This window comes from Octopus bimaculoides, chromosome 6 (assembly GCF_046866305.1).
Source record: "Octopus bimaculoides isolate indiv1 chromosome 6, ASM4686630v1, whole genome shotgun sequence".
Taxonomy (NCBI): Eukaryota; Metazoa; Mollusca; class Cephalopoda; order Octopoda; family Octopodidae; genus Octopus; species Octopus bimaculoides.
The window spans coordinates 83,467,942-83,493,412 of NC_142933.1; the positions used below are offsets into that span (position 1 = coordinate 83,467,942).

General features: G+C 36.4%; 1 protein-coding gene across 3 annotated transcripts in view; it reads left to right on the forward strand.

Annotated features, from left to right (window-relative positions):
- LOC106870527 (BAI1-associated protein 3) overlaps positions 1 to 25,471 on the forward strand; it is a 1,021,331-nt gene that overhangs the window by 191,917 nt on the left and 803,943 nt on the right. For all 3 annotated transcript variants that reach the window (XM_052968680.2, XM_089354166.1, XM_052968681.2), the window contains one exon: positions 16,618 to 16,672. The gene's annotated coding sequence lies outside the window, so the exon portion shown is untranslated. The remainder of the gene's footprint in view (positions 1 to 16,617; positions 16,673 to 25,471) is intronic.

Genomic DNA, 25,471 nt, shown 5'->3' on the forward strand with positions numbered 1-25,471 from the left:
AGATAGCTACATGGATAGATAATCACATGCATGGATAGACAGACAGACAGACAGACAGACAGACAGGCAGATAGATAGATAGATAGATAGATAGATATGTTTCTTTATTAGCCACACAGTGTTCAACATAGAGGGGACAAAATAAAAATGTAGAGTTTTTCTTTTCGATGGGGACGAAAATAAAGTAAAAAAATTAAAATGGGGATAACGATGAAAAGGCATCGAGAAAACGTTTGGGGTACGTACAAAAAAAGAAAATATTACAAAAATTTCCCAATAAATGGGGAGGTTATCCGTGGAAAGAAAAACCTACGGAAAAGACCACGGTAACCCCGGTCCTTAGTGTCACAATTTGTTAAATAAAATTTCTTTTTTTTATGCAAGAAACGTAAGTAACTCTCTGTTTACAAAATTTTAAACGTTTTATAGAATCATGGTCATTTATACGTGCCATTCTTGCTACATGTTTCCATCTTTTTTCAAAACAATTGCTAGACAACACTTGCCTCTCTACTCTCACCTTCCTATTCAAGTGATACTTGAAAAAGTTGATGAGAGATTGACCAGAGAGGAAAGTGTTTGTCTCTAATCCTTTCAGACGCGTCCACCAGATGCATTCTTTCGCCATAGCCACAAGTACAATAAATATAGCTCTTCCTTCCCGTTTAAAGGAAGGCGGTGTGACGATATTGACGATAGACTCGGTTGATAAACCGACTCGTCCCACACGTGACAGCAGTCGTTCGACATAAGCCCACAGCTCCTAAATGGTTGGACACTGCACGAGTGCATGCAGAACGGTTTCGTCGCTCTGACCGCATCACGGGCAGGTCGGCCCCGCATTTCGCGAGCCATGTCTATAGAGCTTATCCCGAACGGGTTGCGCTTCTCGGTAGCACTGCCAGGCCAGGGATCTCTGGAAGTTGTCCATAGGTCCCGGCCCGAAAGTCGTCCTGAACAGGCGGGTCAGGTATTCCTCGTCGACGCCCAGATTCGCCCCGAGATTGTCGTCGTACCTGCCCTCCACTAATCCCCTATATAATGACTTCGTTGTGATGCAGACACTCAAGGTCGACCCGGGACGGCAAAGTTGTTGCAGAGCAACGCGACACTCACGGTGCCATTCGCCATTCCTCGGCCTCTTTTTGATCCACGACTGCAGCTCGGTCATGGAGACGAGCTGCGGGAAAGCGCGTCGCACAAACGGCGACCACACCTGCTCACCGTCGTCTACGTAGAGCCGGAAATGTCGCAGTCTCAGCGCATGCCTGCGCATCATCAAACACGGCATGCCCAGCCCTCCTTTCAGCGGGTGTTGGCAAGAAACGGATCGCCTCACCATCGGAACGCTTCCTTTCCACAAAAAGCGGAAGAGGATGCGCTCCATTTCGGTGATGGCGCGATCGGGACAAGGCACGACGGTCAGGCGGTATTCGGTGACGGAGGCGATGTACACGTTCGCCACCTCCGCCCGACCTTTTAGGGACAGCTTCCTCTCGGCCCATTGCCTACAGAGAGTAGCCACCCTACTCGTTATCTCGTCCCAGTTCTTCTCCGTTTGCAGGTCCGGACCGAACCAGACTCCGAGCAACTTGACCGGACCGTCCATCCAGCGTCCCACTACTGAGGCGCTGCCGGACGGTATGGGCTTGCTTCTCCAGGTGCCGAGCAGCAAACCCACCGACTTATCCCGGTTGATTTTCACTCCCGTCACCGCGTCGTAGTCTTTCAGCGTCTCGCCGACAAGATTGATGTGCTCGTGGCTAGACGCTATGACGGTGACGTCGTCCGCGTATGCCGACACGCTCGTCCAGTACCCCAGTTCTCGCGGGATGCCCCTCAGCGTCGCCAGCTTCCGCAGTAGTGGCTCGAGAGTCAATACGTACAGGAGCGGCGACAAGGGGCAACCCTGACGAACCGAACGTGTAATGTCGAAGGGTCCCGATAGACGTCCATTGACGCGAACAACCGAACGGATGCCTGTGTACAAGGTAGACATCCAGCCGTGGAAAACAGGACCGAAGCCGGCCGCTTCGAGAACGGCCTCCAAGTATCGATGGTCTACCCTATCGAAAGCTTTCGATTGATCCAAATTGATCAGGGCCCCACCCATGCCAGGTTCCTTGACTACCCTCTCTATGATGTAGCGCATGAGATGGAGGTTGTCATGGATGCTCCGGCCCGGCACGGCGCACGTGTGCTCCGTGCCGACCAGTTTCTCGATGACCAGCGCCAACCGCTTGGCTAACATCTTGGCCAAAATTTTCAAGTCTGCATTGAGCACAGTGATGGCCTAAAGTTATCTATGGCGTACCCCTTGTTTGGATCTTTCTTCAGCAGCGTTACCGCTCCTCGGCTAACAAAACCGGGAATGCTACCGTTCTGCTGCCAGTTGCAGTACACGGCCGCCAAGACGTCTCCAAACAAGTCTGGCATGCAGTTGTAAAGCTCGTAGGGCAGACCATCCAAACCCGGAGATTTGTCCGTCGAGCAACCCGCCATCGCGTCCCTCACCTCCTCCGCCGTGATGACCCCTTCGCAGCACTTCGCCTCTCTTTCCGAGAGTCGTGGCAAGTTGTGCAGGTAGGCACTAAAGTCCACCCTGCCTTCTCGCTCGCCACTCCTCCTGAACAGTCGGGCAAAATGCCGCTGAAACGCCTCGCACATCTTGCTCGGCTCGAGCAATTCGCGCCCTTGTTCGTCTACCAGAGACCGGATGGTGGCTCTGTTACCCCGCTGCGCCTCCGCCACCCGGGCCTCTCGTGCGGCTCCAACACTTTCATTCCTCAGAGCACGCATCCTTGCCCTGACAGCACACCCTTCGTGTTTAGCATTGAAGTGCTGGTCGAGGGCCAACCTCGCCGCTAAAACGTCGGATGCGATGCCACTTCGCAATGCCTCTTCTAACGTTATCACTAGCTCCCCCTCTACTCTGTTCCTCTCTACAGCTAGTGCCCTGCTATACCTTGTTGCTTCCGCCCTTACTGCTTTCTTGAGGGCAAACCACCATTTGTTGTTGACGATGGCTCCCGTCAAAGCCCTCTTTACTAACGTGGTAATCCGGTCTCTGAAAACCTGTCTCGACGGGAAAGACGCGTTTAGTTTCCAGTAACCGGGACCCTGCCTATGTGCCTTATCTAAGTCTAGCGTACACGTCACAAGTTTGTGATCCGTGTTGCTGACTATGTGGAACTGTGGACATCCTAAACTATCTCTATCACTTGTCCTACACACTATCCTATCTAGATACGATCTCGACGACCCAATGCGGTTGCTCCAAGTCCACGTTGGCACATTTGGGTGGTCGAGTCGGTACCTGTCAGACAACTGGAAGCGTCTGAGCAGGTCTCTGAGGCTTTTGCATCCCCTTCTAGTTTTGTCACTCCCCACGTAGTCTAGATGCGTGTCCAAGGTAGCATTCCAATCCCCCACTAAAAGTAAGGGACGAGACGTTCCCAGGAATACTTCTAGACGTCAAAAGAAGTCCGACCGACCTGTTAAAGGAGGCACATAAACTGCCAGCAGCCGAAAAGCGCCTCCATCGCTGCCGTCCACATCTAGGACAACCAGTCTACCCTCCGGGTCCGTAAATATAGTCTTTACCTGGAGATCCAGACTCTTGCGAAAAAGAACCGCCGTGCCACTACCGCCCATCCTCGGCAGACAGGGAGAAAAATAAATGTTAAACTGTCCGCCAAACATGGACTTTAGGGCCCGCGGTTCATGGAGTCTGGTCTCACTAATGGCTATGATATCCAAATTGTGTGACTTGATGTCATTTAAGAGGTACCCTTGTTTCCAAGGGGACCCTAAGCCACGCACATTCACACAACCAATCTTCACCATGATTCTATTTATACGTGTGCTTTAAATCACAAAAGGAAAGGAAAAGTGAGCGACTTACTGCTTGCAAGTTTTGTTTCCTCCTTGGATGTTTCACCAAGGAGGCTATTGTACAATTTCTTGCACAAATACTATTGACATCCCCCTACCGAGTTGGGGTAGGGGGATTTTATTTTGTGGTGCAATGCTGGTGATACATGGTAAATTTTAATGTGTTTTGGCGGTGTTGTGTGTGGGTGGTTGTTTGTTTTGATGTCGTTATTTGTGATGTTTGTTTTAGAGTTGATGCAATTCATCAAATCTGTGTTTGTACTGTCTATTGCTGTTAACATTGTTTTTTGCATATTACTATTGGTATTAGGTGTATTTTCGGGAGATGTGAATCTCCCTGCTTTGTTTGTGTTTGCATTTTGTTTTGTTTTCTTCTTACTGTGCTTCCTCTTTCTTTCGTAGCTATTTTCCACTCCTCCCCACTCTCTTCCTCCGATGATGAGAGTTCTGAGGAGTCAGAAAGAGGTAACGGCAAATTTTGTGCGTCTGTGTGTGTTTCTGTGAGTGTTTGTGTTGCTGTTTTTGTTGGTGTTGACTACTTGTTATTTGTGTGTGGTGTATGTGATATGGGGGAGGGAGAGGCAGTCTTGGAATTTTCTTTTTTGTTCTTTTCTGTTTTTGCAGTTTCTGTTGTCTTTTCTGTTGTGGTTATTGCTGATATTTCTGTTGTTGTTTTTTGTGTTGCTGGTGGTGTTGGTAGTAAAGTTTTTCTGTTGTGGGTATTTGGTAGTTGCTTCTGTTGTTGTTGTTGTTGTTGTTTTTGTTTAGCGGCCAGAGGGCAGTCCTTTTTCAGATGTGCCTCGCTGTTGCATAGGTAACAGCGAGGTCGCCTGCCCTCTACCACCACATACAGCTTGTGGTCCTCTGCCAGTCTAATGTTTGGAGGAATTTTCTGTGAAGCCTCTTCCGTGATGTGGAGAAGGATTTCCAGATTTTCCCTCCCCAGTTCTTTTCCTCTACGACCGTAATCTCCAAAATATTTGCCTCCTCCATTTCGAGGCATACGGCCGATATTAGCCATTGGGTGTCCACTTCTGATGGCACATTTTTCATAATTACTTTGGTCACTCTCTGTCCAAGATAACTCGGTATCATCACCAAGTTATCTGTGCGGAGAGAGAGTGTCGAAAACTGCTTCGCTAAATTTTCATTTAAGAATCTCACCTGTACCGTTCCAAATTTTGGTCCCCATGTGACATGCTCTTGATGAGCCCGTACAGGTTTAAGGCAAATCTCGATCTTCTCTGTGCTAAAATTTTCTACACGTCTGGTTTTTGTGTGTACCAATTTATAAATTATGCACTTTTTGTTTTTTTTTCTATAATTTCTTTTGGAATGTTTATTTTAACATCATCGCCTTCTTTCGTAAGAAGGGATTTTGTGTCTTTAATTTGTTGTTGTGTGAATGTCACTATTGTCCTTTTTTCCTTTATAGCATCGGCGAAATTTGTTTTTGTTGTGCTGGCGGACATGTTCTTTGGAACATTTTTGTTTATGTTGGTGTTGGTACTGCCGGGTTCAAAGGTGGTGTTAGTGGCAGCAGAGTTTGTTGAACAGGTGGTGGTGTCGGTGCTGACGGCCGATAAATTTGCGTCCTTGCTGTTGTTGTTGTTGTTGTTGTTGTTGTTGTTGTTGTTGTTGTTGTTGTTGTTGTTGTTGTCATTGTTGTTGTTGTTGTTGGTGGTGGTGGTGATGATGGCGTCAGCAGCAATGGTGCCTACGTCAGAGACATTTGTGACGGTTTTTACGCGTGGTTTTGTAACCTTGGTTACAATTTTGTTTTTGTTGTTGGTGTTGGTGGTGGTGACAGGGCTGTTAACAGTCTCCTTGACGTATAAATTTGCGTCCTTGCTGTTGTTGTTGTTGTTGGTGGTGGTGGTGAGAGGGCTGTTAGTAGCTGTAATCGCCGTCTTTGTGACGTTTACAGCAACTGCGTTCCTGCCACTGTGCGAGTACGCGCTACTCTGTTCTTTTTTCTCTTCTGGCATCTGAAGCCTCGGGAAATGCTCATCAAAAGAACAAGACAAGCGTTCCAAAATTGTATTTTGATAGGACCGAAAACTGCCCCTTGGAGCCAATTCCTGCCTTTGAAAATACACAGAAATGAAGCTTAGCTGCTTCGCAACAAAAATATTAAATTAAAAAGTTCCAACAAAATGTGGACAATAAAAGGTCAAATAAACGTTTACCTCTGCAGCCGACGTGACAGCACGTCCGTCAGATAGATAGATAGATAGATAGATAGATAGATAGATAGATAGATAGATAGATAGATAGATAGATAGATAGACGAATAGATGGACATAAAAGATATTGGTTTAATTTGATAATCAATTGCTTTGCGTAATACCTAGGCATAAAGTAATTGGATATATAATGATATACAACGAACGTAGTCAAGCAGAAATTAATAGAAGACAAATATAACTGCTATGCCATAATTTACATGCATACATATATACGTTCATGCTTGCACACGATTGCTGCACTAAGACTCATACAATTTGTATTGCTCTATTAGACTTTAGATGACATCCATATGAGAGAAGAAAACATAAAGGCCTAATTCGAATTCCCATAACAGTAGTGGCTTTTGTCTCCTGTATCTAAACGGCACGTACATAAATTGAATGGGGTGCATATCCGTTTTCATTGGGACAGATGAGGGCACATATTCAAAACTGTTTTAGAAAATCCGGCACAGGATCACATTCTTATAGAAGGAGCAGTTTCTTGAATTCTAAGTATTTTAAACTTCTTTGATACTTCCATATTACTACTAAAATTTATAAGTCATGAATTGGCAGAGTTGTTAGAGCTTGGGCCAAATGCATCGAGATACTATTTTTCAGATTATCTCCGCTTTGAATTCAAATCCCGCTGAGATCAACTGTGCCTTTCGTTCTTTCGGAGCCCATAAAAAGGAATAAATTTTCATCAATCCACCGAAGATAGTGGATTATTGGAGCAATAAAAATGTCGGATTGCATGCCATGTGTTATGTTCTGACTCTCTGTGTTCTGATTTCAAATCCCGCAATGGCTACTTGGGTGGTAGAATTAACCCGTTACCCTGTTTAGTAACAACACCTGTACTTTTGGACGCTTTTATCGTAGAAGGTATTGATGCAAATATTCTCGCCAGGTTCCCGGTTTGGCGGCGCTGTAATATATCACGTGGATGGCCATTGCACCTTGTAGCAGAAATAGCTAATGAAATTCATAACATAATTTCTTATTGCTTTTGTCATCCTAATTTCTTAATACGGCTCTATATTGGACTGACGCTTCGTACTTAAGACTATGTAGTATGAGTTCTAACACCAGGCTATACGCATCGCAATGCCTAAACGAATTATATCTTGTACATAAATGGCAACTCCTGTCTGTCGATCTGTCTGTTACCACGTTGCTGCCAACACCAGCGGACCAATCTTGACGAAACTTTGCATATATGTTAAATTAACATGCACTTCAATTATAGGCTAATTGAATTTCAATAAAAATCTATAATGGGCTATTATTTGAGAAAACGAGAAGGGTGCAAAGAGTGTTATTGTGAGAAAAATTTGGTGGCATAGTAAGTGTGTTTGATATCAAGGAAGGGGAGGGCTAATCTTCAATTTCAAATCAGATTTTGTTATTTATTTGTTCCAGAGAGGTTGCTAAAAATGTTACTGAGGGTTAAAGTTTTATCAATTTTGTATCATCAAGAAACAGGGTTTGGAAGCTGGCATTTTCTGCATGATAGGTGTCTATCACGAAATGAAACAGAATCATTACGAGCAGATATTTCTATTAAACAAATGAAAGCAAAGCATTACGACGACCAAAGATACAAAGAAAACTAAAGGAAGTATTATGTTCCCTTTATATTCTTGTAATATGAAAATGCATCTTTTTAATATGGCCATGGTGATGAATTTATTGAGAATACTTTGGTTCGAAGTATAATTATCGTATGCTGCAGAATACCAGGTGATGAACTACGTTACAAGCAAAACTATACATCATTCAGGAGTGAACCCGGCTTGCTAGATATAATATGTTTTCAATAATTGTTTTAGATGAGTAGATAAATGCTACTATACATTAGACACCTTTTTGGCCCCATTTATTTGAACATTTTGGAGCATCCAAGATATTACAGCTGGAGGGAAAGAGACGACCAGCATCATGGCTAATATTCGTTAGGACTGAATAGAGTGTAGTTACATGATATTGAATGCCTTGTTCAAAGGTACACCGAGCAGCCGAGTCATGGAATTGCAACCACAATTTTATTGCAACCACAATCTTATGATCTTAGGCTAAATATTCTAACTAATCAATCATGTGCATTTATCCAATAAAATCTCAGATGTATCTACCGCGATGTGTCTACAAGCAGCTAATTTACCGCAATCAGTTTATAGCAAGCCATATCTCTCATTATGAGATATGATACTATGACAAACATGTTGTACAATATAAACTGTGGAAAATATAATCCTGGGGAATAAATGGTATAAAAATTTACTACAATGTTTATGAAATACTGGAATAGTGAAAAGTATTACTGCTGGAATGTTCCGGATGAAATATCTATAAAATGTAAGGATAAAATACTAGACAAAGATCTAGTGTAATGAAAAAAATATAGCAGACAGGTTTTTCAGTAAATTTTAATACGATGTTGGAATTAAAGGGAAATGAAACATCTATGTACAACCTAGGGAAATCTGAAGATACTTCACTGATAATATTAGAATTCAACCTGTAATTACTGGAGTGGTATAATTTTGCCAGTAAATGACTCTTCATGAATTTTAAACAGCTGAAGTCCAAGAAAATACGTTTGTCATTGCCAATTAAGAAACTGCAAATCTAATCCATTAAAAAACTGTGAGTATATAGACACATATGCAATGATATGCATACCTGTGCACAGTCGTAGGAGATACAGACAACGTATATATGTGTATGTATATGTGGGCATAAACAGACACCCCTGAGGAGGGGGTGCATATGTGTGTGTGTGTGTGTGTTTTGTCTGATACTCTCTTGTCACATTCGCAAATTCGTACACCTGTCATTATTTAATCAAAGAAATCATTGTTAGCGCCCGGCTTGAATTTCAAGTATTTCAGTAGAAAATTTAACATGTTACTAAAAAATAAAATTTTAAAAGAAGTCACCGGTGCGAATTAATGAGAAATCTGTAGACATTTCACACAGACTATAAATTTAGATTTATACCTGCCATTATTCGAGGAGTTGGCAATGGAATTAATTGCCTTAGCACGAATCTTGAGAAGTTTAGTTACAGAAAATCAGAAACACAACTAATTAAAAAGTTACAATTATCTGCCATTAATGAAAATACAAAAATGTCTAAAATAATCCGAACATTAGACAAATTTGTACGCATACTCACGAATAGGTGTATAGTTATTGGTATGTGTACACAGAGAGGGTGATGTGCATGGATGGGAAGATACAAGCTGACACATACGAGGTACGTACTTAAATCATGTATGCGTATATGAATTCTTAGTTAATGTTTGTATAAATTCCAATGAATATCAATTATCTCTCGATTAAAGATTTGCTCTTATCTACATTTAGCGATAGATGTGGAAGAAAACCAAAAGAATACATACCTACGTACATAAGTACAGAGATACGTACGTATACAGACATACGGACATGAATATATATATATGCATATATATATATATATATATATATATATATATATATATATATATATATATATATATATATATATATATGAGGTTGAGGATAAAGTGTCATACATACGGAGGGTAAACCTGAAACCAAACCTGAAACAGAACCAACAAGTAAACCTGAAACAGAACCAGCAAGTAAACCTGAAACAGAACCAACAAGTAAACCTGAAACAGAACCGACAGGTAAACCTGAAACAGAACCGACAGGTAAACCTGAAACAGAACCGACAGCTGAACCTGAAGCGGAATACCAAGTATGTGGGCATAAGCCTTCTCGGTCTATAAGAAGAGCCACTACAAACCCACAGATTTATGAGCGGATGACCAAGGGAGGCAAATGGGTGAAAATATCATGTGAAGCTGGCAGTCGATTCAACGACAAAAAATGTTGTTGTGTTTCGACAGGTAAACCTGAAACAGAACCGACAGGTAAACCTGAACACTTTAGTATATGTCCTTATCCTCCTCAGTCTATAAGAAGAGCCACGGCAAACCCACAGGTTTACGAGCAGATGACCCAGGGAAACAAATGGGTAAAAATATCATGCTGTTTGTTTGTATTCTATGATATATTTCGTCGTACTCACGCTGTGGTCAGGCAAATAAGTAACTCATCATGGATAAAACATTGCATAACATTTGAACTAGTCTTGTCGATTTCTTTTGCATGCCACGTAACAGAAAAATACGTATCGTAAGTTTTATAGCAACAGTGCTTCTTGGGGAGGTAATTGTTCCTGATAGCAGCGAATTGTTTTGACATGGTTTGTTGAGAAGTGAAAGAGAGACTGAACCGTAACAATCTATTGTACTACTGTTTCTGAAGGTTTTCATTTCTTGTAGTATAAACTGTCTACTATTGTATTTTGATCTTCAGTTCAACTGAATACGAGATGTATATGAGAAAGTCGAAAGAAATTTATATTCACTGACTTCAAATCTGCAAACTTTGCTTAAGGGATCTTATTCCAATATATCTGACGATAACCGTACAATTTGTTTCGTCATATTTCATTTGCAGTCATGTGAAAGCACAATACACTATATTGATATGTATGTATGTGTGTGTGTATGTATGTATGTATGTATGTATGTATGTATGTATGTATATATGTATGTATGTCTTTCTATTTATCTTTCTATCTTTCTATGGATGCGTGTGTGTGTGTTTATGTGTGTATTTGTATCTATACTATATTTGTAACTGAGATCGTGTGCCTGTATATGTGTCCATGTCATGCAGATAGGAACTTATAAAGCAATGTGAAAAATTCACTGATTTAAATCCTTTAGAAATCCTGTTGCTTTGAAGAATTTGAGTTTGTTTCCTAGCCGACAGAAACAAAAGATAAAAGATCAATATGAAAGAGAATCGACAAAAATATAATTCTCTAAAAAAATGTTTAATACTTCGTATTAAAATTCTACACTGGATTACAATTTAACTAGTATTTCTTATTTAATCGATATATCGTTTTGCGCAGAATATCGATTATCAAATGAATCTATTTATCAACAGACTTGTTCCAATATGACAATATCCGGACATTTTAGAAATCGATAGCTGTTTAGTGTCTAAATGTATTATGTAGGGACATGCTGTGCAAAGTGTCATTACATGTGAATTCAGCTCTTAATACATGATAATGTAAACTCTACTTTGTTGTTTGTGTTTGGAGTTTTACTCGCCCAAAAATCTATTTAAAATGGAATGAAGAGCTTAGTTTCAGGCTGTGTCCAAACTAATATACTTCTCATATGCCCCAAATGTAGATGAATAATTATAATTGTCAATGCATTCAATTGCATTAGATAGATAGTATTTAAATATCTAAATGTATCACAGATAATGTGATTATGTCTTTTATCATATACTAGCAGAAATACCCGGCTTTGCCCGGGTTAAAGAGAATAATGAAATCTAAAAACACCGTCTAGACTACGCAACCCTCAACTGTTAGTAGCTACGATACCATATTTCTATCTTAATAACTCTCCAATCCATGCCAGCATGGAACATAGACATTAAGTGGAATGCTAGAAGAAAGTTTTCAACTCATATCTATATAAAGTAAATACACGTAATTCAGAAACACGTTTTGTGTATTTTATTTCGTAACCAAACAAACAGGTACAGATTGTAAATAATGAAAGGCCAATTTTGGTGATTCATTTGACAGAGGTAGTAGAGAGACAATGCGATGATAAATCTGAGGTTGGATCTTGAAAATTTGGATGAATGCTGCCTCAGTTAAATCTCCTGTGGTTCCAAATGATGTCATCTGTAGTACAGCGTCGTATTGTCTAATTTTGTTTTGCAAATGTTAGGAATCTTGGTCAGTTGATGATAACAGTTTCTTCAATAGCTCTGGAGGTTGGGGATTGTGGAATTGTTGGGAATGTTTTTAACTTTGGTGTTATATGTATTGCTTGAATTTCTTTGACATATGAAATATATGTATTTTCACTGGGTTTGTAAAAGAGAGTTGTGTAGTTCTTGAGTTTTAGGTATTCACACAGACACACAGACAGACAGACACACATTCTCATCTTTATATATAGAGATATGTATACACACACACACACACACAAACACACGTATATATATGTATATCAATATAAATATATGAAAGTCAATGAAGTTTCGTAAAAGAAGGTGATCATGTGCATACTTTCTTGCTGTTGTGATTATAACACCTCGTTGTAAACAGTGTTCCTTGTTTTCCCTTGTGGAGCATATGCAAATAGGTTTTTTTTACTGCCCACTCTTGGGCAGCCAACATACAGTTGTCCATGTGAGAAGCAGGGCTCTTCCAAGAGAAGACCAGCTACAGACAGTGCTCATCTGTTATGTTCGGGTTAAAATTTCATCAACATCAAAAATATATGAATTTTCATGGGAGTTATGGCCGTTATGCATAGAATATAATTTCCAAATTGCAGACAAAATTTACAATCGATAAATGTCTTAGAACAACCAGTCTCTCATCTGGTAAGGTCTTGAAATCAATGTTACCAACTGGGGACTATGTGTGTCACAGTGATAATAAAAAGACTCAAAGGAGGTCTGCAACGAAATAATTTTACTCAACACTTTGCAAGTGAATCAGTGGAGGCAAAGATGCGTCTCATTTACTTGACAATTTATGCACCACATTGCAGAAATCACAATGTAAGTATATCTGAAAGGGTAGTCTTACACTGTTGTACCGTTGAATTACAAATAATGCTCATCTGTTATGTTCGGATTAAAATTTCATCAACATCAAAAATATATGAATTTTCATGTGTGTTATGGCCGTTATGCATAGAATATAATTTCCAAATTTCATAAAGATCCATTCAGTACTGTTGACGTAGTTTTCAATAAGAAAACAAATGACTAATGTGTGTGTTTGTGTGCATGTGTATGTGTGTGATGGGTGTATATATGTATAGATATCTGTATGCATGTATATATGTGTACATATTACATGTACATCTATATTTATATATATACATCTACACATATGTATACATATACATGTATGCATATACATCTATATCTATATCTATATCTATACATATACGTGTACATATACATCTATATGTATACATATACATCTCTCTCTCTCTCTCTCTCTTTCTCTCTTTCTCTCTCTCTCTGAAAGTATCTGTCATTACAGTATCGAAATGTGATTGTTTCAGTTAGTGGAATAGTTTCATTTTTAACGTGAAAGTATTTAACATGAGTGTTTTTGTTTCACTTTTGACACGTAATACTTAAATAGAGGAGGAGATATTATGCTGCTATGGGCTCGAACTATGTATGAAGTTAAAAATGTCTTTTTGACTAAAACACAACTGGAACTCTAAGTAAGGCATGTGTAAAATTTGAATGAAATTGGTTGCGTAGTTCTCGAGTTTTAGGGATTCACACACACAGACAGAGAGACAAACAGACAAACAGACAGACAGACAAACAAACAGACAGACAGACAGTCACACACACACACATTCTCATTTTTATATATATATAGATGAAACAAGAGATCTGATTTCATAACATGTTTTGTATTTTCCCTGACGTTTTTAGCGACATATCATTTAAATAGACAAAAATATAAGCTTGTTAATAAGATTAATGAGATGCATGAAGTTAATGAGGTGAATGAGATGTAAATATGCATCACGACTGAATCTATGTTTACTATTAAGTAAATATGGACGTTATTTTACGATGATTGTAACCGGGGATATGAATATTTGTTCTCTTGTTCTACCCAATATCATCGAATTTGGTGAGTATATTCCAGAAAATAATATTCATTATACCGTGAAATCTCGATTCTATGGGGATTGCCTGTATTCAGCGTCAATAAATACCAATAGAGGAGAGTGCAGAGAAATGTTCGGTTTATTTGACGTGCGAAGTGAAAGGGTTCAACGTTTCGTACAGTTCTCTTCATTCTGAGAATATAAGTGTTATCACTTGGACCGCATATTAGAGAAATATACTGTCGATAATATTAATTAGATTTCTGCTAAGAAAATTTGATATGTTTAATGCCGGGTTAGAATTATGCATTTTGTGTTAGTTTGAATTGTTTGCCATTTTATGAAGCAAGGATATGTATGAGCTTAGTATGAAATTAACTGTATTTTAAGTCGAATTTAGTGACCTATAACTATTGTTGTTTAGGAGTTTCCATTGGATCAAACACTGGTTCTCAGCATTTCTGACAGTAGATGTAATTACTGATAGTTTGTGCATTCTCAAGGTGCCTCGTAGAGGGATAAAACTTGGAAACCACAGAGTAAGAGGCGAACTTGTTGAGCACATAGACATACCTTTGACCTGCTGAATGAGATATTGTAGGTCCCATTTATTAAGTTGGGTGTAGTGAGTTTACATATCTTGGCCAATTCTCAAAAAACAAGACGTGTTTAAGCACCGGTAAAAGATACAGAGGACGACCCCAGTGCGGTAGTGGGCTATTGATTGTAGAGGGCACGCAGTGGATTAGAGGGGTATACTTCTCGTTCATGAGGTATCATTCTGCATATCATTTTGTTCTTATGGGTAACTATAATATAGCCTTGGAGACGTTTGTATTGCTCTAATGTCGTTTTAAATTTACATTGTAGCAGTCCAAGAGATGTTCTCAGCTGATGTAAATAAAAAGCTTTGAAAACAAATCTTAATGTTTATATGTAAATCTTGATTGTCTTATATATATGATATTACCATTTAATTCATATGGCTTGTCTAATGGCAATATGATATTTCCAATGATGGCAACTTGCCGAACTATCGTGTTCTATTGGATATTATAAAATAGTATCGAACGTTTAGTTGCCATGGCATATTTTGTGAGAGTCGATATGAATATTGTATGTTTTGTATTCTTTTTTGATAGAAACGTCAATTAGTAACTCAGAGACAGGTAGCATTCCTTTACTGAAATTAAGCCACTGTGTTTACTATAGGCGCAATAATCACATTCGTTTGTGAGAAAAACGAAATGTGTTTTCTCACAAAATTAAATTAAGTGAGAAAACAAAGCTGAATAAAAGTTAATTCTTAGGATGTAACTACTTTCATGCGATTTTGGATATTTGAAATTGGATTTGTTTTATTTCTTTTTTGTCATGCGTACACTGAAAATATCGCTTGAAAGTCACTAAGATATTTAAAATAGAAATTTATTTGGACTGAGGTCAATATTTACACAGCCCTTATTCATGTACACTGCTTAATATTAACACAAATACCTCTTTTTTCTATTGTGCGAACGGTATTCAGATTTGGCGTGTGTAGTTTAGCTACATTTTCCAGTTGCTTTCTGTTTCTGATATTTGCACATAATTTACACAATATATTCAGTTTTGCTTTCTATTTACTTTTCTGTTGCGATAAATCAAGCACATGTTGTGTACTGGAAATAATTTCATGAGATATGCGTATCCTCAAAATTACTTGATCTGATATATAAGGAAAACATCAGGGTATTTACATAAATTAGCCAACCCATACAAGGGAACCAGATCACTTTTGACATTTATTGTAAAGGATTCATTAAGTAAATTATATAATGAACGTAAGGTCAATTTCCTCGACAATTGTTCCAACTAAATTATTAATGTCACCTATGTGTGGGTTTGTGTATGAATTTCTGCGCATGTATGGATATATTTACTTTTCTATTTATACTAGGAGATACCCGGCGTTGCACGGGATTACAATGGCATTGTTTGCATATATTTTACAGTTATGTTGAAGCAGATGATAGCTTATCTCATGAGCAGGTAGAAACTCTTTAACCTTGGTTGGAAATCTGTCTAGGAGAACGAAATCTCCGAAAGAAAATCTTAGGCCTTGGAATTTCCTGGTTTTGTCAATTTCCATGCCATACCGGCGAAACTCTTCTTGGGCCAATAGGTGGGGGTAGTGCAGGGCAAGTTACACCCACTGAAAATTATTCATCTCCACAGGTACTGCCTGTACTCCAAATCTTAGTAAAATCATTCAATTTGTAGGCTGGCAGTAACCTAAAAATGCAATTGTAGCTTATTCTAAAATGTCTCAAAGAACAGAACTCATCTGCAGGTATTGGTGGTCCAAATTAGAGATGCAATCTATGTGGGTGTCTTTTCAGAACATTGCCTAGTTTCAAAAGCCACATCAGACGCCATGATGGTGCGAAGGTGTAGGTACAGGACGTGGTTAAACTCTGTGTAAGCAGTAGAAAACTACCACCATGTATGTATGTATGTAAGTATGTATGTATGTATGTATGTATGTATGTATGTATGTATGTATGTATGTATGTATGTATGTGTAAATGCATGTTTATATATTTTGAAATGTAGTTTTGTGCGTGCTTATGTCTGTATTTATTTATATGTAGTTAATCTATATTTTCAGTTATTGAAATCTGATTGCTTACTGAAATATTCTGCATCGTTATTCATATAGTTAATTTCAATACGTGTTTCGTTTTAAATTTCAGGCATTAATTCTTCCAGTTATTGCATTTAGTCTCAGCGTATTGGTCCCTTCTTTTGGTAAGTATTTGCATGATTTCTGCCGTTTCTTTAATATGTATAATCATCGTTATCATTTAAAAACAAAAAAAACTTTCTTCCTATTACCTATATGAGTATTTATAGATTTATATTTACACACGTACGCATAATTAGGAATGTATATGCGCACGCATTTAAATATAAATATACGCATGCACCAACATAAAAACACCTACGCACCAACAAATATATATACACATTTAAAGAGAAAACAGCATCTACAAATAATATGTTTTCAGACTTACTGCAGTGAGGAAATCGTACAGTGAATAAAATACTTATCCCTAAACCGATGTATTTTTTTTGTTTTTTTTTTCTTCAAATTGTCTGATGTATATTCCAGTTGAATATTATTGATGCGAGACTCACGTATCAGGAAGAACGGAAGCTTTTAACTATCGGGTCATTTACAGATTTTTAGTAGCAGTAGAGAAGTGATTTTAAGAGAGGTCTACTAATTTCATATACAGATGTATACATTTTAATCGGTTTATCATTGAACTATCTTACGAGGATCTGTTTTTTTTTTTTTTGGTTTTGCTTCAAATGCATTCCTTCAGATATCTGTTTCTTGGTATATTTCCGATTCACTTTAAAACTTTTGAGTTACACAGATACATACACACATACACACACACACACATACACACACGCACACACACACACACACACACACACACGCACACACACACAAGACACACAAGTAACACACACGTACACACACGTACACACACACACACACACACACACACACACACACATCCACACAAACACACACACACACCTACGAACGTACACACATGCATACACGTATGTGCGTATTGCCCACATTTGAACTACCCTGCATTATTTTCTACAAACAATTTAGGTGAATAATGCACATTTTTTAGCGCCAGCCAAAGTTATTATCAAACTTAAATAAAGATACGTTTATTATTATAGTTCCTATTTAAAAAAAAAACGACTATATAAGAAAAAATTGTTGCCTATATAAGATAATAAAATGACCGCCCTAACGGGACGAACCATCGTACGAAAGTAAAAAAAAACCTTTTGAAAATTTGCTTAAGAAAACTTTTATACCCAGCAATAAAAAACGTCTTGTTTTAATGCCTAATTACTGCAGCATTTTCGTGTAAACTTTGCACACACTTAACAGCTGATTGAGTAAAGCTCACATGTGAGTACAACTCATCTCCTTTCTCGAACTGCTCAACAAGCCCCAATATCGATTTTCGGAAAAATAAGTAGATCCGGTCCTTGCTGGGTGGCAGGCGAATCTCTTTAAAATTTTTAAAACTTCAACGAAATCGGATGAAAGGTTCAGAAGATAGTTGACTGTGTATGGAATTGTCCACACACACACGAAACTTCAGCTTTATATATATAAGATATATATATATATATATATATATATATATATATATATATATATATATATATATATATATATATATATATATATATATATAAATATATATATATATATATATATATATATATATATACATATTGGTTTGGTAATGCAGGAGGAAAATAGAACTCAAGACATAAGTATATATATAATTATGGATATATTCCACCGATTTCTGATATTCTTTCTGAATGCAATTTAGATTTGCAAACTTTTAGTATCGTGCTAAATACTACAAGATATCACGTGTTATATTTTAGAGACTTACGTAGTTTAATAGAAGACGAAGTTCATACAGCTATATTAGTGCTATTAACAGAATGGTATGAGACTGAGGACATACTGAATTTAATTGAATGCATAGAGTCTAGTTGCCGTGTGGCATGGCGAAACGCATCTCTATTATTTGAATAGAAAGAGTGTAATTTGTTCGCAGTATCCTTCGTCTAGTAGTAAAATAAATATGCTGATATTCAAATGTATAGTGTGGCGTATACAACTGAAGGTTTATTTAAAAAATTAACAATTGGCATAAATGTGAAAATCAGTTTTTTACTACATTTATCAGTGTCCGAAATATTAATCTAAATTCTGCAACACAAAAGGCCTGTCACAAATCTCTTACAAATCTCCACCGAAAATCAAAAGTTGCATCCATATTTACTAAATCTTTTTCTTTTCTGTTCTTTTTTTTCTTGAGATATGTTGAATATAATGCAATTTTCAAAATATGAAAAAATTTCTAAATATGTTACTCAAACTTTCTATGATGTATATGTGTCGTACTTTTAGGAATTTAATAGATTATTGCAATCATATTTACATAGGTTTTAAGACAAGTTCATATTTTAGCATACATATTTTTAATAATTGTGTCTTCTTAATTTGCCGTGAAGTTTATTATACCCAACAGCTAAATTGACATTACTAACACTTGCCAGAACACATCTCAACAGCCATAAAAATGAATTGTTTCATTTGATGTGAGGAATCTAATTACTTCTACTTCTAAATTAGTCACATTATTCGTTCGTTTATCACCTCTAGCACTGTGGGAACATTAAATGTTCTGACAGTAAGCACGTTTTCCGAAATACAACACAAGCCGCACTGTTTCGGAGCGGATAGATTTCCTGATGAAGATGGCGTTCATGCAATAAAATAAAGTCTTTAGTTACCAATGTTGACGCTTTGTCAACTAATCAGAATTTTAAAGATTTCGTCCCTTTTGCCAGTAAAAGTATAGATGGCATAATCTAGTGCACGTTTACTTACATGCATATTCATACGCTAACCAACATATGAATTTGATTATATTGGTCACAATACATGTAAAAACAATCATTTGTGAAGAAAGAGTCTGTGGAGACGACCTTGAATGGATGCGGCAAGGGTTTCAGCTTAAAAATCTTCTTGTAAAAGACAGGTGAGAAAAAAAAAACGCGCGCTAGAAGGAGGGGAATCCCAGATATTTAACATTCTGGTATGGGAACAACTGTCATAATAGTTCGTGCAGAGTCTGTGAGTATATTCAGAGTAAGGAGATTGAAAAGAGAAGAGGAGATTGTGTCAAATGAGTTTTGCCAAAATGCTATGCAAGTAGGTTACCCCATTGATATCATCAGTGAGAAACTGAGCAGAGAGAGAGAGAGAGGGGGGAAGAAGAGAGAGGGAGAGAGAGGGAGAGAGAGGGAGAGAGACAGAGAGAGACAAACAGACAAACAGAGACAGAGGCAGAGAGAAACAGAGTTTGAGGGATAGAGATAGAGAGAGTGAGAGAGGGAGAGAGGGGAGTCCAGGTGAATGATGAGGGATTTCTTGTTATCCAGTTTCACAAATTTGTTTTAGACTAAAGAATGGACCCTCCGTAGTATTTCAGTTCAGTCCGTTATCACTGAAGATTTGGGTTTCAATGGCACAAGACCCACTTCAGTGTGTCGAAAACAAGGAAAACTTTTTGAAAACTTTGCGTAGGTCTGTGAACATGTATCGCCTAGCTTTTTGACAACATTTGATGTAGATTCTCTGCTCAAATTCTGTTATGGTTAATGCGACGATCGCATGATACACACCTTCCTTTCAAGCACTGCTGTAAACATTAAAACTTAGTGCGCATGCACAGCAGAGTTGAAGGTCAATCTCTAGAAAGTGGCTTTACTCTGCGTTCTTTAGCGTCGTTACTATGGCAACAGTCCGGATACTTACATGTATCCGTATACTATGGCAACAGTCTAGATACTTCATATACCACGTATATGAATCAATATCTCGATAGAGTAAGTTGCAGGAAGAAGAAGTGTTGGCAGTATTAATAATAAATATGTCATACTTCGTAAAACTAATTGTTCTAGAAATATAAAGAAATAGTTGCAAAGTTCTTTTTGCGCTTGTGTTACAACTTAATTGATAGGCATTCAATTGTTAGGTAACAGAAACTTCAGCAGCATAAGTGAGAATACTGAAGTAACAAAAAAATGAATATAAATGAACGATCCGAAATTTTTTACGATAAATATTTAAAGAACATAGAAATTGTATTCAGACATTTCGTAAAAGTATTAATCATTTTTGGAATGAAAGATCAAATACGGCGTAGACGGAACCATTTCATTATAGATACTAAGCAACCATCGACTAAAGTGTTTTCGACCGATGCTTTCTCTTTCTAAAATGACAAGCCAAAAAAAAAAAAATTGCATTTAGTTATTGTAATAAGACATCGCGTGAAAATCTTTCGTGAAGAAATGAAGTTTATTTTCATTTTAAAAGAACAAAAACAAAGACTGATCAATATCGTTACAATTGATTCGCAGCTGGCCAAATCGAGAGAGTGTAAATTTCATTTTCTTTCGATTATAAAATATTCCTATGTCCGTGAAAGCGGAAATGAAGACATGCCGACACACATCGAAACTATCATTGTCCTTCTGTCCAGCTGACTTAACATGTAAATGAGGATGTATCGACTTCTATTACGATGTTTGTTTCTTTTTGAAATGATAATTGTATGAAGATCCGTGAATGTTTTCCCTTTTTGTTTCAGTTATTGTTGTGATCAACAAAAAATAACTTCCTCCAGTAAATGTTACCCTACTTACTAACTATTAATGTCTCTCAACATGATTTTCTCCCAAATTCTCTCCCTCCATTTTTTTCAAAATGCTCCTTTCTCTCTCCTCAGATACATCTCACTCACGAATGCGCAAATACTAACCTTCTGTCGTTTTCTTTCATTCTCAACCGTGTCCAAACGTGTATGCTCTATAAGTGAGATACTTAAGCAGAGAAAAGAACATACATTCATGCACACGCACACACACATGTATACATATATACATATACATACATATGTATATATATATATATATATGCGAGTAAAAATAAATACAAAAAAGGGGTTTTTTTTGTATGATTGTGTATAGAGGAATATGTTATTTTGTTTAAAAGAGTTCCAACACTGTCTGTTTTTTATGTTTTATTTATATTCCTGCAAAACCAATGTGGGATATAGAATATGGAATAAACAATATATAATATAATATATAATATATAATATAAAATAAAAATGGATGGTTCTATGAACTAAAGTATTGAATGTCTTATTGAATATGTGGAATATGTCTTATTGAATAGATGAAATATTGAGTGTTCTATATAAAGGATTAAATATATAAATATATAAAGGCGAATATGTATTTTCTATACCTTGTGGTATTTCATATTTTCTATACCTTGTGGTATTTCATCATGGCCGTTATGACAGACTGTAATAGGTTGGCTGGTTTTCTGTCTTTTATACCAATTCCTTTGGACAGCAGCAGTATGTGTTTGGCTATTTTTAGAATTGATGTAAAATCTATTTTTAGAAATGATGATATTTGAGAAATTGTTTTGTGTTTTGTGTTTGGGTTGTAGGGATAAGATTTTTAAACCCCAGTAGGTGTTTGGCTGTTCTTAGAAATGATGCCAAATCTATTTTTAGAAATTATATTTGAGAGATTCTTTGTGTTTTAGTTATAGGGATAAGATTTTTAAACCCCAAGTACATGGACAACAGATTAGAAACCCAGAAGTCCGCCAAATACCACTGAGTAACCATCTGGCAACATGTGGTCATCAAACTTTTATTATATTTCCATTCCATAAACTTTACAACCGGAATGAAATTGAGAGAAAATGTAAAGAAAAGGACTTTATTAAGAAATTCAAACCCACTCTTAACAAACAATGATTAAATTTATCTTACTTGAGGTTTAAAAATCTTATCCCTATAACTAAAACACAAAGAATCTCTCAAATATAATTTCTAAAAATAGATTTGGCATCATTTCTAAGAACAGCCAAACACCTACTGGGGTTTAAAAATCTTATCCCTACAACCCAAACACAAAACACAAAACAATTTCTCAAATATCATCATTTCTAAAAATAGATTTTACATCAATTCTAAAAATAGCCAAACACATACTGCTGCTGTCCAAAGGAATTGGTATAAAAGACAGAAAACCAGCCAACCTATTACAGTCTGTTAAAGTCTGTCATAACGGCCATGATGAAATACCACAAGGTATAGAAAATATGAAATACCACAAGGTATAGAAAATACATATTCGCCTTTATATATTTATATATTTAATCCTTTATATAGAACACTCAATATTTCATCTATTCAATAAGACATATTCCATATATTCAATAAGACATTCAATACTTTAGTTCATAGAACCATCCATTTTTATTTTATATTATATATTATATATTATATTATATATTGTTTATTCCATATTCTATATCCCACATTGGTTTTGCAGGAATATAAATAAAACATAAAAAACAGACAGTGTTAGAACTCTTTTAAACAAAATAATATATATATATATATATATATATATATATATATATATATATATATATATATATATATATATATATATATATATATATATATATATATATATATATATATATATGTATATATATATATATGTATATATATATATATATATGTGTGTGTATGTATATATATATATATATATGCGCATACATATATACATACATTCATCTCTCTCTCTCTCTCTCTCTCTCTCTCTCTCTATATATATATATATATATATATATATATATATATATTTATATGTGTGTGTGTGTGTGTGTGTGTGCATGCACATATCTATATATACATATGCGGAATATGCATGTTCTATCTTGAAGAAATCAACCCATGGCAACGTTGTGCAAAGTTTGTCCTCAGATCAGCTGCTTCATTGCATGTGCCTTTGATGACATCAGACAGGAAGTGACCAGTCAATCCGAAGTTACAAAGTTTATTAATAATGATCAACACATCCTACATGAACGCCAAAACCTGGCTCAATGACAGGCAATGAAGCTTTCCCGGCCATGTTTGGCTCCTAACAGCATGTTGCGGAGGAAGCTCTCCAGCTCCGGATTGAAACCTTGTGAATGACTCTTTTCCTAGTGATATGTGAATTCTCCCCGTGCAAACCTCATTCATGGTTCAGAAGTAATAAGAATTGTGGATATGTAGTAGACGAGATATTTCTTTTGAGCAGTAACCTTATTTTGCTGCACACCGAGACGGAATCTGTCGTAAATATCTTGAGTTCGTTTTCATATTCAGAATCACAGGTCTTGCTATCTTCCTTCTTTTCCTGGGAGAGGTTGAGGTGCCCTTGCATTTCTGAAAGGGTCTTCTTTAAAATTGGATTCCATGTTGTCTTTTTATTGTTTATTGACGAAATTTGAAATATTTATTTTTCGTATCAAATATTTTCGTGCGTCAAGGAATACAGTTTCTGTATGTACTGGTTTTTCTCTCGCTGACGAATTTAATGCATATGTCGCGCATTGTACAAAAGCATTCTTTCATGCCATTTCTCCGATTCAGACATCATGGGCTATATCTAACGCTGTATATAAGTATGTGTGCATACATGTTTCTGCGTGTTTGTGATTGTGTGTGAGTGTTTGTATATATATATATATATATATATATATATATATATATATATATATATATATATATATATATATGTATATATGTATATATATATATATGTATATATATATATATATATATATATATATATATATATATATATATATATGTACACATATATACATATGTATACACATATATACATATATATACACACATATATACATATATAATGCACACACTTATATGTAGATGCATATTCATATATACAGAACATAGGTAATATATGACAAAATTTGTAAATAGTAGCATGTGTATGTGTGTGTGTGTGTGTGTGTGTGTGTGTGTGTGTGTGTGTGTGTGTGTGTGTGTGTGTTTGTATTTACGTATACATGAACGCTTTGCCGAATAAACAAATGTTTCTTTGAATGCTTCACTATGAGAATATAAATACGTGATATTCATTCCTGACAACGCTCATCAAACCTTCTATTTTATGGTGATCTTCAGAAAACATTAAAATTCCGCAATAGTGTTGTGTGAACAACATTCTTAATACGTATGTCACGAATGTCATTCGAGCAAATGTATTCATACATTGAAAGGTATTCTTAATTTTAACGGAACTCATCTAAATGAAAAAAAAAAGATATATAAATTGTAAAGACACGTAAATTTGCAAAACATTCAGAAAACAGAACAACATATTGGAATATGTAAAATATAAAAGTTGATATTGAGAAAGATTCCATTACAATGAGATGCGTGAAGCATGTAAACTAAACAAAGTATTCATTTCAATTTACGATGTGACGAAAACACATACGCAAGATTAAAAGTTAGGGAAGCAACAGAGATCACTATCTATCTTCTTATGTATGTATGTATGTATGTATGTATGTATGTATTTATTTATCTATCTGTCTGTCTCTCTGTCTATCTATTTATCTGTCTGTCTGCCTGTATGTCTGTCTGTCTATCTATCTATCTCTCTATCTATCTATCTATCTATATATATATTTATATATATATATATATATATATATATATATATATATATATATATATATATATATATATATATATATATATATATATATATATATATATATATATATATATATATATATTTGAAGATAAGCAACAAAACTTCAATAGGTTATAGCAGTACGTATCGTACCGTACAAGCTCCATTTATTCATGTGGTGAGAACACCACAGAATGTACAATGAAAATGTACTCCTCAGCTGCATAATGGAATTTGATTTTAGAAGGTCATTTTGAGGATGTTTGCAGACAAGTCTGTGGAATAGCAGCATAGTCGAGATGATATGTTTTCTTCTCTTACTCTTGTTTTTTGCAAACATCCTCAAAATGACTTTCTAAAATCAAATTCCATTATGCA